This window comes from Panthera pardus, unplaced genomic scaffold, assembly GCF_024362965.1.
Source record: "Panthera pardus isolate Hobbes unplaced genomic scaffold, ASM2436296v1 HiC_scaffold_8, whole genome shotgun sequence".
NCBI classification, from domain to species: domain Eukaryota; kingdom Metazoa; phylum Chordata; class Mammalia; order Carnivora; family Felidae; genus Panthera; species Panthera pardus.
The window spans coordinates 50913073-50926375 of NW_026527013.1; the positions used below are offsets into that span (position 1 = coordinate 50913073).

At 39.4% G+C, this 13303-nt stretch overlaps 1 protein-coding gene across 5 annotated transcripts in view; it reads right to left on the reverse strand.

The window, feature by feature from the left end:
• Positions 1 to 13303, reverse strand: part of RAD18 (RAD18 E3 ubiquitin protein ligase) — a 105141-nt gene that overhangs the window by 16290 nt on the left and 75548 nt on the right. Inside the window, exon 12 of one of the 5 annotated variants that reach the window (XR_002074783.2) lies at positions 786 to 882. The exons of the other annotated variants lie outside the window; for them this stretch is intronic. The gene's annotated coding sequence lies outside the window, so the exon portion shown is untranslated. The remainder of the gene's footprint in view (positions 1 to 785; positions 883 to 13303) is intronic. 5 annotated transcript variants of the gene reach the window in all.

The window sequence follows — 13303 nt, forward strand, 5'->3', positions numbered from 1 at the left end:
CCCCACCAGCCCAACTCTTCCGATAATTGTGGCATTAACTTGAGCGTGGCTGAGCGTATCAAACTCAAAAACAAAAACAAAACACTCCTTAAGGATAGATCACTGAAGGATTGATAGAGAACAAACAATGCCACCAGACAATGGTACTTAACTAAATGCTGCCAGCTACCATGAATCCTTCCTCAAATGCTTATTTTTAGTAATCTGCTCTTATTCTACAGGGTAAGCAGCAGCTTATACGCCTAATATGTTAGTAGCTGGCTGACAATAACATGTTAGAACAGTAAACATCTTATGTTCAAGAAAGAAATCACTCGGGGCGCCTGGGTGGCTCACTCAGTTAAGCCTTGATTTGGAGGCAGGTCATGATCTCATAGTTTGTGGACTCGAGGCCCACATCAGGCTCTGTGCTGGCAGTGCAGAGACTGGTTGGGATTCTCTCTCTCCCTCTCTCTCTCTCTCTGTCTCTCTAAAAATAAATAAATAAACTTAAAAAAAAAAGAAAGAAATCACTCAATGAAGACAATGACAAAAATGACCATTTTGTGAGCAACTACTCCTACAGACCATTGTGATAATTAGCTTATATGCATTGGCCTTAATTCATATAAGCACCCTAGGTTTTATCTGCATTTGACACATGGACAAAGGCTTAGCGACATTAAGTAAAAAGAACTAGGGATGTGAATGCAAAGTTTGTCTTCTTTTTTATCACACTGTGCTGCTTCAACCAGTAGTAGAAGAAGAATAAAATGCTACTAATCCACAAGAATTAAAAATACCACCTCCTCTTATGTATTCATCAATAAGGTTTTATCAGATAACCATCAAAAAGGTTCACAGATAAAGTAGAGCTGAGAGTTTCACTGTTCTCCATTAAATCTAGAAAATATAAAATGAAGAAAGTTTCAGATAGAAGAAAAGAACTTTTTTATCAAGTACTATATGGTAAATCCTTATTAAGAGATGAAAGTAAACCATAACTAAGTTTATGTTCAATTTATGAAGCATCCACAATATATAATCATCTCATTTGCTTTTTACCATTACCCAGGGAGATTACCAGGGCAAAAAACTATCCTCCCATTTTATCAACAGGACAAATGAAGCCCAGGGAAATTAATTCAACAATCGACCAACATGCCAGGAACCATTCTAGAGTCAGAAAACCATGACTGAGATGAATTTCCATAAACAAAGAGTGCCTGCTACATATGGTGATCTCATGGACATACAGAAATTTCAAGGACTTGATGTCATCATATCTTAGGTGAAGATACATTCCCCCAGAACAATGTCACATTCATTGGACACACATAAATTTCAAGGACTTGATGTCATAGTATCTTAGGTGAAGATACCTTCCCCTCAAAACAATGTCATATTCATCCAAAGGACAGTAGACTCATGTACCACCTAGTTTAAGCTCTTTTGAAAATGAAAAAGATGTGGAAGAACTATTCTATGTTCCCACTTTTTCTCTAGAAACTTTCAACAAATTCACCACCTGAAATAAGGTGAACCATTTAGCTTTCAAGGGTATGCTGAGGTTCATAAGTGCTCCCAGAAAAAAAGGCCATAATAAAGTACAAAACAGTAATGCATGTTAGTAAGAGAAGGTTTCACGGCAACATTAATTAGATGTCATATTCTTAAAACTTAAAAAACCAGGGCGCCTGGGTGGCTCAGTCGGTTAAGTGTCCGACTTCAGCTCAGGTTACGATCTCACGGTCCGTGAGTTTGAGCCCCGCATCGAGCTCTGGGCTGATGGCTCAGAGCCTGGAGCCTGCTTCTGATTCTGTGTCTCCCTCTCTCTCTCCCCCTCCCCCTCCCCCGTTCATGCTCTGTCTCTCTCTGTCTCAAAAATAAATAAAACGTTAAAAAAAAATCAAAAAAAAAAAAGTTAAAAAACCAAATGTAATGTCAACCTTCCAAAAGCAATTATGAAGATTTTTAAAAATACAAGGTATCGCTGAATTACAGTAACATACTTACAATGTAATGTTACTGTTTAGTTATTTTGATGTGTTCTTTAGATACTGTTTTCTCTTAATTTGACCAGAAACAAACTTATTTAGCAATTTTTCTAATAATCCCAATGCCCTTTAAATAACAAAATCCCATTAATTTATTTGTCTTACCTTACTGCATCACCAAATTTCATTAGCCAATTTATAATAACAACATTAAAGATAACAATGATTTCCAAAATGTTATCTCAAAGAGTACAGACGCTTTTTTGTTTAAAGCAGATTAGTGTATTTACAGGGTTCAAAATCAAAATGACATAAACAGATGTACACTGAGAAGTCTCACACTCCCTTCCCCTGCCAACCTGTTGGCCCTTGCCTGCAAAATGTAATCACTTATTAGTTTATTGTTTATCATTCTGGTGTTTCTTTACGGAAAACCAAATAAATATAAGTATGTACCACCACCGCCACCCCTTTTAGAAAGGAGACAGCGTGCTATCTATCCTGTTTTGAACAATGGTCTTTTCACTTACAGATCTATCCTGGAAATCCCTCTGTATCAGCACACAGAGATTGTCCTTTTGAACAATCATACAGTATTTCACTGTGTGGCTGTACCATAAGTTTAATCAACCAGCCCCAATGATAAATTCTTGAGTAGCGTCTAGGCTTTTGTTATCATGTAAACAATGGAGAACCTTGTGTGTAAGTCACTGTGTTTGTGTGCAGGTGAAATCTGGAGGACAAATTCATTGAAGACTGGTTAAAAGGCAAAACAACAGTACTTTGGTTGATCTCATCAGATTCCTGTCCTTAGAGATCGTTTTATGTAGCACTCTGGCCAGTAATAAATAAGTGTCTGTTTCCCCACAATCTTACTACAGCAGAGTGTGTGAATAAATGTTAAGACTTTTTGCCAATCTACCAAGTCAGAAGTAGATTTAATTTGCACTTCTCTTTTAGCAAACTGTCTCTGTTCGTGACTTTTGCCCATTTTTCTACTAGGTCTGTGGGTCATTTCCTTTTCAGTCTCTAGATGCTCAAAAAGAATATCTCCTCTTGAATGTTTAAAAAAAGGTATTAAACCTCTGTAAATGGTAAGAAAAAGTATTACTATGTCTTCTTTCATTGTCAAAAATATTTCTATGAAGTTATATATTAAAATTAAACATTAGTTCTTTAAAGGTACATATTTGACATTTTCTCGGCTAATGAGAAAGAATTCCAAAGCAAGCATACTTATCTTAATTTTAATTCTGGCTGCAATTCAAAATCAAATTTGTCTCATTCTTTCTTGTACCCCACACTATCCTCTCAAATCAGTGCAGGAACTCTGGTTAACCCTAATTAACTACCTACTCTGAGCAACTAACACCCATCTATTTATCTATCTGCTAACTAATCTCATTTAAAATCCTTGATCGCAAGGGCGCCTGGGTGGCTCAGTTGGTGAAGCGTCCTACATCAGCTCGTGATCTCGGTCATGGTTTGTGGTTTGTGGTTTGTGAGTTCGAGCCCCCGTGTCGGGCTCTGTGCTGACAGCTCAGAGCCTGGAGGCTGCTTCGGATTCTGTGTCTCCCTCTCTTTACCCCTCCCATGCTCATGCTCTGTCTCTCTCCATCTCTCAATAATAAATAAACGTTAAAAAAAAATTTTTTTTTTAAATTCTTGACCGCAAATCTGAAATGGGCAATCCTCACTACCGGGCAATCCACACTACCAGGCGATCCTACAATACTTACCTGGCATGTTCTGCTTCCCACTCTCAAAAAGATTCATACCTTCTCAAATCACCTGCCATCCTACCCCCACTCTCAGCTGATGAACCTGCCATAGCTACATGAAGAAAATAAGAGCCATCAGGCGGCCTTGCTGGCCATGCCTTGATCAGATCTCCTACCTGTGTATGTACCTACATCCTTGGTCTTCCTTGCTGTTAGCATGGATGCATCAATCCTGCCCCTAGTAAAGACCAACCCCTGAACCCACCACCTCTTGCCTCCTCAGGACTTCATTCACTTAGCTCCCTACCCCTCATCAGTTTCCCCCTTGATCCCCTGCATCCCTCCACATGCAGTTTTAATCTCCACCACCCTTCAGAGGCCCGAGTTGCACAGAGTTGTCAGTAGATGAAATCTCCTCTTTCTCCCCTAAAGCTTCCCCCTTAATCCACACTAGTCAATCTTCTACCTGAAACCCACTCACTTGAGATCACACTTGATAAGAACTTGGTGCTACCCACGTCCACAGCCCCCTCTATCTCATATTTGGCCTCTCAATCCGTCTCCTTCCATTAGCTTCCATGATTTCTCAAGGCCTCAGTTTTCAATCCCACACTGGTTTATTCTTCCTCTATCTCCTTTGCTCAGTCTCTTCTTTCTAAATGTTTCTTCTCTCTAAATGTTAAAGTAAGAGAGGGTTCAGTCCTAAGTGTAGCTCACCCTGATTTCTCCCCTCACCTCCATTTCTTGGTTTGATATCTATACTTGGTTTATCTCAAAGGCCCCCAAACAAAACTTTTCATCATCAATACGACCCATGCCCAGCCCCTGGCCAAAGTTTCTACTGCCTTTCCCAAACTTTCCCATCTTACTGAGTAAGCACTAACTTGCTAAAATTACTCACCCAATTGCTAAAGCCAAAAATTTAGGATTCATCCTTGATGCTGAGCTTTACCTTGCTCACCATATTCAAACCATCTCCAAGTTCTGCCACTCCTACCTCCGAAACATATCCCCAATCCCAGCCATTTCTATCTTCACTATTGTTATGCAGATGCACACCACAAGGAACCCTGGACAGATGGTACAAAAGCCTGTCTCCCTGTTTCCACTCTTTGCTTCACCTCTAGCCCCCTATCCATTCTTCACAGCATCTGGAGTTATCCTTTTAAAACACACACACACACACACACACACACACACACACACACACAGACCATATCAGATCGGATCAATATTGGTAAGTCATTTGGTCCCCAAACTGATCTAGGGATTCAATTTAATCTCAACCAAAATTCCAGCAGACTTTTTTTTTTTTTTTTTTTAAAGCATTGACAAGTTGATTTTAAAGTTCATTTGGAGGGTTCTAGTTTCTCCACATTGTCACGTCTGTTGTTTCCTGTGTTGTTAATTTTAGCCACTTTGGTGTGAGGTGGCACCTCAATGTGCTCCAGCAATAGCACTACTAATAATTTACACAAGGGATACACGAGTGCTGATTCATAGTGGCACATGTACCCCAATGTTTATAGCAGCACTTTCAACAATAGCTAAATTTTGGAAAGAGCCTAAATGTCCATTAGCTGATGAATGGATAAAGAAGATGTGGTTTATATAGACAATGGAATACTAGTTGGCAATGAGAAAGAATGAAATCCTGCCATTTGCAGCAACATGGAGAGAACTGGAGGGTGTTATGCTAAGTGAAATAAGTCACTCAGAGAAAGACAGGTATCATGTTTTCCCTCATATGTGGAACTTGAGAAACTTAACAGAAGACCATGGGGGAAGGGAAGGGGAAAAAAATAGTTACAAACAGAGAGGGAGGGAAGCAAACCATAAGAGACTCTTAAATACAGAGAACAAACTGAGGGCAGATGGGGGGGGTAGGGGAGAGAGGAAAATGGGTGATGGGAATTGAGGAGGGCACTTGTTAGGATGAGCACTGGGTGTGGTATGTAAGTGATGAATTATGGGAATGTATCCCTAACACCAAGAGCACACTGTATACACTGTATGTTAGCCAACTTGACAGTAAATTATATTAAAAAAAAATTAAAGTTCATATGGAGATGCAAAGCACCTAAAATAGCCAAAATAATTTTGAAGCTCAAGGCAGGCAACTCTGGCCTCCAGCATGATCTCTTTATGACACACAAATATTACCATTTTCTGTGTGCCAAGAAAAAGGGGTAGGAAACACTATATTAAAGAGAGAAGCATACGTTTTTGGTCAATCTCTTCAAATTCTTATAAAAAGTAAAGAAAAGTACTGTGTGTTGGTTTTTTTAATTAAGAGAAATAAAAGGATATCAGGTTAGTTCCAAACAATAGAGTCCTCTTGGCTACCTGGAAAAAAATTCATTTCAGAATATAATTACACATGTATGCTCATTTTACTTACAAACTTAAGAAACAAAAGAAGATATCAACTCTGAGACTCTAATTTAAGGGAAAAATTTTTTTTAATTAGTGAAATTTTCATTGCTACAACTAGATACTGAATCAAGTTACGTGGGCAGGAGGACAAAATCATGATGCTTCATTTTGTTTTTATTCTTTAGAATGTCAGCAGGATAATGACTGACACAAATAAAAACCAAACACTAAAAGGTAACAAGATGGTAGTAACAGGTTACAATATCCAGCCACACGAAAATAAATGAGTTAAAAGACAAGCAACATGACAAAGAGGAAATTTCCTCTACCATTTAGGAAGCTTCCATTTGACCACGTATTTCTTTGATAACAGGGACCAAGGGGCTGGACATGAAGCTCATAACGAGACTAGCATGTCTTCTGCACAACTTCTATGCAATCTACCCACCTGTCTACCCTGAGAATTCACATTCAACTGTGCAAATGTGGGGAGTCTGGCCAACACCAACCATGCAAACCAGAGAAACCCAAAACAAGTCAGGGTTCAGGCCATAAAACCCTAAATCTTATGTTCAAGGAGAAGAATCTGAAAACTACCTTATATTGCTGGATTGTAGGCAGTGGACACTGAACTTTCCTGTGACTCAGTTCCCAACAGTGAAATGTTAGACTAAATGATGTAGTGCATGAGAAAGAATTATCCTTCCAAAATTGTATGTACACCAAATTTTAATGTTCGGATACATATTTTTAATTTTTTATTTGTACTATTACCCAAATTCCAGTAACACATTATAAATGGCTCAAATAAAATGTGCTTATGAGGGCAAGAGAAGCATACTACAGTGCACATTAATGTAATCTTAAAAGGCTTCTATAATTTAATTGACTTTTGCAGAATTACCTAAAACAAATAAATAATACGCTTCTGTATTTGAAGCCTGTTATTCTTTAACACACAAATCTCTCTGAGATACAGGAACAACGTGCACTCAGTAGTGCACAGTGTGGTAAAATCAAAGGAGGAAGCAAAATCAGCGATTTAATATGTAGCCATATTCCAGAATGTGACTGTTTGTGTGGTAATAAAGAGAACAGAGAACGTGCGCAAATTAACATTGCACGTCCTTCTAACAAGGCAACCATACAATCTATCAGCTAAACCCAGAGACTCTGGAGGGTACTATAGGTTGTGATTAATAATGATGCCAGCCTATCTCAGGGAAACCAGAACATATGGTCATTCTTTATCCATTTTTTGAACAGTTTCATTATAAATGCTACTAACAACAGAAGCAATAGCAGCTAAGACAAAAATTCTGGATGCAACTCATGTTGTCACTGGGGGAAAATCTGGGCTGAGAATTATTGGCTTCACCTCTATTCATTGACTTTGGATAAGTCCCCTCACCTGTCCAGGCAGCCTCCATTTCCTTACCTGTGATAAAAACTTACTACATTCAGTGACTTCTTGAGTTACCTTCTGTCTTGAAAATGTTTGTATTCTATCCTAATATGCCTTTTCCTCAGGTTCTAAAGATCTCCATGGAGACCTCATTATATCTCTGATTTAAAAACAAAGGTAGTAAGAAATGAGAATGCGGGGGGGGGGGGGTGGGGGGGTGGGGGGAACCTCTGGTTTTAACTTCCAAGTTGACTGTAACAAATTATAAATTTGATCAACTGACTAAAAATACAAAACTCCAATAGCATGATACATAAACTACACACTTCTCTTCCATCCAATTTCATTCACCAGAACAAGTGCAAAAGGACTTTGAATTTTTTTGTTTTTTTGTTTGTTCCTTTCTTTCTACAGAAATCTCTTACCTGGTTGCCCATGGTTGGCAGTCTGGGAGAGTCGATCCAAAATAGTGACTGCATACCTAACATTTAGAAGAAACTGGTAGTTCCTTCAAGGTCTTATACTTGCTATTCTCAAGGCATTCTGAAAAACACACTATCAGCCACTCTTTTTTTAATGAAAAACTGAGTTCTGAACCAATCAAGATTGTATCTTGGTTTTATATATCAAGCTGAATATATCCAGAAGCATATGGAACAAGAATCCCTGTACAGTTTATGAAATATCTGAAAACTAAAACAGAAAAGTACACTTTAAAAATGTTAACCTTAGGGGCGCCTGGGTGACTTGGCTGGTTAAACGTCTGACTTCAACTTAGGCCACCATCTCACGGTTCATGAGATGAACAGCTCAGAGCCTGGAGCCTGCTTCTGATTCTGCCTCCCTCTCTCTCTGCCCCTCCCCCACTCAACCTCTGTCTCTCTCTCTCTCTCAAAAATAAACATTTAAAAAAATTGAATATTAAAAAAATGCTTTAAAAAATAAAACAAAATAAAAATGTCAACCGTATACAAGTATTACCTTGTCAAGCCAACTAAAACTCTCAAAATGACAGTCATCATGACAAAACCTTGGGTGATGCTCAGACATTGCACCAAGCTATGACAATGAAGGTATCATTTGGTAAGTGTGGACCCGGAAGGAAGTGCCAGTTTCTACAGGCAGTTTAGATACACAAGTAACAATCATTCTAGAATTTAAAAACTCTCTCCTGATACAGGAAACTGAAGGGCTCAAAGTAATTTTACAGAAGATCTCTGTATCATGGCAGTTCATGAATTTGGTAAAAACAAACGAAAATATCTGCCACCTGGGACTGACCCAGAAGGCTGAAAAATCAAGAACTTATTATAGAAGCCCATCAGATTACCCAACAAAAATGTATAATAAAAAAACTCCCAAAAGGTGCCAACATGAACCGCGTGAGTAAAGGAAAACCTTATTATTCAACAGCGAATGTCCTGTGGTAATGAGTACTGAAGAAAAGATAAAACTAGGTGTACTTTCAAATTATTCTTGGAAATCACTGCTGAAATCACTTTTACGAGCGTATATTCTCTAACACAAATATGGTAACCGAAGGGGATGAGGCATATTGTAAGTTATGCACATTTTCTCTTATGATGAAATGCAGAGGCTGGGCTACATAGATTTCGGAGAGCAAATCATTCTACAGAGTAAAAACACCAGTACAAGAAAGCAAAACTGGAGGGGCGCCTGGGTGGCTCAGTCAGTTAAGCATTAGACTCTTGATTTCAGCTCAGGTCATGATCTCACTGTTTGTGAGATCAAACCCTGCCATCAGGCTCTGTGCTGACAGCTCACTCTCTCAAAAATAAACATTAAAAAAAAAAAAAAAAAGCTGATTTAAAAAAAAAACAGATAATGGAGAGGAAAGTAGAATTCTTCCCTCAGGCCACATTTATGGATTAAATTTTAACATAGCACACAAAATAATAATACGTTTTTTGGAATGCATTAAAGCATGGTTTTATTAATTAATTTATAGGACTAAACATAACAGGTAATTCTAAATGCAAGGAAAAAAGGAATAGTTCAATAACTAAACTTACAACCCACAAACAGGGTTCAAATTACCACTAAAGAAAATAATGTTTCAATAACCTTGGTTTTCCAATATTCAATACATTCTTTGAATATTTTCATACCAATATCTGTCTTTATTTTGATGTCCTAATGTACTTTTTTAAAAATAACCTTTTTATTTTAGAGTAGTTTTATATACACAGAAAAGTTGCAAAGACAGTACAGAAAGTTCCCAAGTGGCCCACATTTCACTTTCTTCAGTTAACAACCTATCATTCTGACACATTGGCTACAACCAAGGAAGCAATATTAATACGTTATTATTAATTAAAGTCCCACACTTGAATTATATTTCTTTACTCTTTGACATCGTTTTTTGTTCTTCTAGGATCCCATCTAGGACACCACATTACTTTTAGTCATCAGGTATGCTTAGACTCCTCCAGACTGACAGTTTCTCAGACTTTCCTTGTTTTTGATGACCCTGACTGCTTTGGGGAGCACTTGTCAGGTATTTTGTAGAATGACCCTCAAGTGCAGTTTGCCTGATGTTTTTCTCACAACTTGATGGAGGTTGTTGAGTTTTCAGGAGGAAGACCACAGAGGTAAAGTGTCATTCCCACCACATCACATCAAGAGCACATGCCATCAACCTAACACCAATCTTCCCAGAGACCCTAATCTCTTGGCTCAGGTAGTGTATGCCAGGTTTTTGTTTTCTCTTTTTTTCCCCTTCTTTTCTCTTCCCTCCCCTCCACCCCCACTTTCCTCTCTCCTCTATTTTTCTCTTTCTGTATCTCTCTTTTTCTGGCATTGTCTTGCCTCCCGCCCCCCCTGGAATCAGCCATTTCTCCAAGAAGCAGTAGTTCTTTCTTTTGGGGAATGTTATTACAAACCAAGATCAGTGCACTGGGTGTGCTTCTTCCAACTGCAGTGCCCTTGCTTTGGGGCCCTGGCAGCTGACAGAGCAAGGAAATACCTGTGTGTGCCTTAGCTCACTTACATACACAGATCTATAAATAGCTCTGTATGTATCCCTCTGAATCTACAGTAAGCTAGCCACGAGTTCACCCTGTACCACACAAAGCTTTAGCCTTGCTTGTCTGTAATCTATTCCCAACAACCTGCCTTCCATGTTCCACCCAGTTTAAGATAAAGACACGGAGCTAACATGACAGAAACAAAAATTATGCTAAACTACAGATGGGTAAGATTAGATAAAAGTCTTCTGAAATAAGTCAGGGAGAAGCTTCAGCACATATATTAGAGAAATATTTAAGGTCCACACATCAATGCAAATGAAATAGTATAGATAAGTACACTTCAAAATACTACCCTCTGATTCCTATACATGAATAAGCAAGCAATTCTGTGTAAAAGAAAAAATATTTATAAATAATTACTATTAGATGTGCCCTTGGACATCTAAATAGAAGATCAGCTTTTTTTTCCCCCCAATGGCCAAGGAAGGTTCAAAGTCACACAACATTGCCATTCATCTAAAGACATTCCTAAAAAAAGACCAGTGGGCCTGTTGTGCTATACCCAGTGAAGTAACTTCAGAAGTGGGAGAGGATATCCAGATACCCAAGGCCCATTAACAGTAGGGTTACCTCTACTGAGGAGAAACAAAACAGGATAATAAGGAAATATGCCCGACAATCAAAGAACTCCCAATTCTACGCTTGTGATTTTCTGCCTGAGGCCAAGAGATTTTTTATTCAGTATGTTGGTAAACTTTAGTATGATGACAGATTATTTTGTGCTTCAGTTTATTATCACACAAGATGAAAAAGTAAATTATTTCTAATCAACAAGCACATTTTCTCCCATCAGTCTGTGCACTCATTTGTCTGAGAGCTTTCTAGAAAATGTCTCTCTCTCTCCCTCACATTTCCTTGTCTATCACTTCTTCAACAGCCCCCAGACATCCTTATCTCTTCCACTCCGGGCAGCAATGGCAAGTATGCTTGGCAAACAGACGTGCAGAGGTGCAGGGAGCTCTGGAATGCCTATGGACATTCCGACTTTCTCTGGGACTCTCACAGGCAGAAGCCTAGAGCACCCCATCTATATTGATGAAGCATACGTAAAACCAAACCATTTCTTATCTTCAGCTGGAATCACTGCCTTGGCAGATCCAGCTGGTGCCCCCGCCCGATCTCCTTGCCCTTATCCCCTCAGGCTTGACTTCCAACTATCAAGACTTCCGTCCTCTCACTGGTGAAGTGTGCTCTGCCACCAGCATGGAAGGCTGCAAGCAGCAGGGAGCAGCCCCCAACCAAATAACCGCCTCCCTTAGCCCCTGCCTGGGTTAACTCAAGTGAGTGTTTTAAACCAGCTCCCAATTCCAAGGAGGCTCAGGCTCCGGCTCCAGCTTCGCGGTGACCTCTGGTTTTATAACGTGCCCCCTTCAACACAGTCTTCTTGTGCCTATCTCCTGTGCCTGCCTCCTCCTGACAGCAGTTCCTTCACCTTCCAAATTTACCACTTCCACTCAAATCCTTGTCTCAAGGTCTTCTCAGGAAATCCAACCATTTCAAGAACTGCCTATTCCCACTCTTTCAACAATGGGAAGAGCAAGCTGGCTTGTCCATGGCAGCATTATCAATCAGGAGAACTTGGGCTCTGAGGCTAACTAGCCCTGGGTTCAAATCCTGATGTCACCACATACCATAAGCAACTTAATTAACCCCTTTAACCTTTCATGTCCACATCTTTAAAATGGGTTTGCCTGTGGACGAAATGATGTAACACATCCAACACTCTCAGTACTCAAATAACATTGTCAAAATCACACACCTTTACTGCCTACATTAATAAGGATACTTTACTGTTCCAGAAGACTCTTGTCTAGGAAGATAAAAGTTGTAGCTTTGTTGTTGACTCCAACTCAAAAGACGCCATCAGCTTTTCAATAGAAAACATCAAAGCACACACCACCAGACTCTTTGCACCCCTCACCTCTTAAGAACCTCTTACTGCTGTGTTCACCAGTTCTCAACTGTTAGGTTTACCTGATCCCAACCAAGACTGCACTGAAAGACCTGCCCAAAACCATACTTAAAAATCTCAACACGCATCTCAACTTTGCCCTTCTGGCTCTAAGAGGCCACTCTGATGACAGAGGTAGTGGTTCCTCTTCCCTTCAATAAGCAGTGAAACTCAACTTGGTCTCAACAGGCTGATGATGCCAGTATTTGACATTCCTTAGATGAATGTCACAATGGCGCTTTTTCTTTTAAGATTGTGCCATCGGTCCCTAATTTACTCTGAACTCAGGAAAGGCTGAAATTCCCTTAAATTTTCCAACAACAGTAATCAAGACTTCTTCACATTTTTGTGTTTGTTGTTGTTGTTGTCTTGCTCTAAAGGATTCTGGACAGATAGCTCTTCCAAAAATCAATGGAAAGTGAAGAAAAGTTGCACCAAAACATATCAAATGCATGGCCAACACTTAATTTAAGCCTTTCTGTCAAAGAGTCTGTTCTGTGCCTATGTCTGTGTTGGACTTCCTATAAAGTTGCTCCTGCTAACTCAGCAGTTTTTGCCAGAAATTGTGAAAAGTTAAAATGTGTATTAATTCACACCTTGTCTGATGTACATTCTTTTATGACCAACACTTGGCATCTACAAGAAGGTTCACCCAGGTTACAAAGTGGTGAAATGAGCCAGTCTTCACAAGTACTGAAATCACAGTCCCCACTTCATTAGCCCACACTCTCTAACACACCAAAGCAGAGATAACCTACCTGGGTTGGTCCTGAACTGAATGGCTGAGATAAATGAAAACCAAACACACCACCCCAGGTAGACCC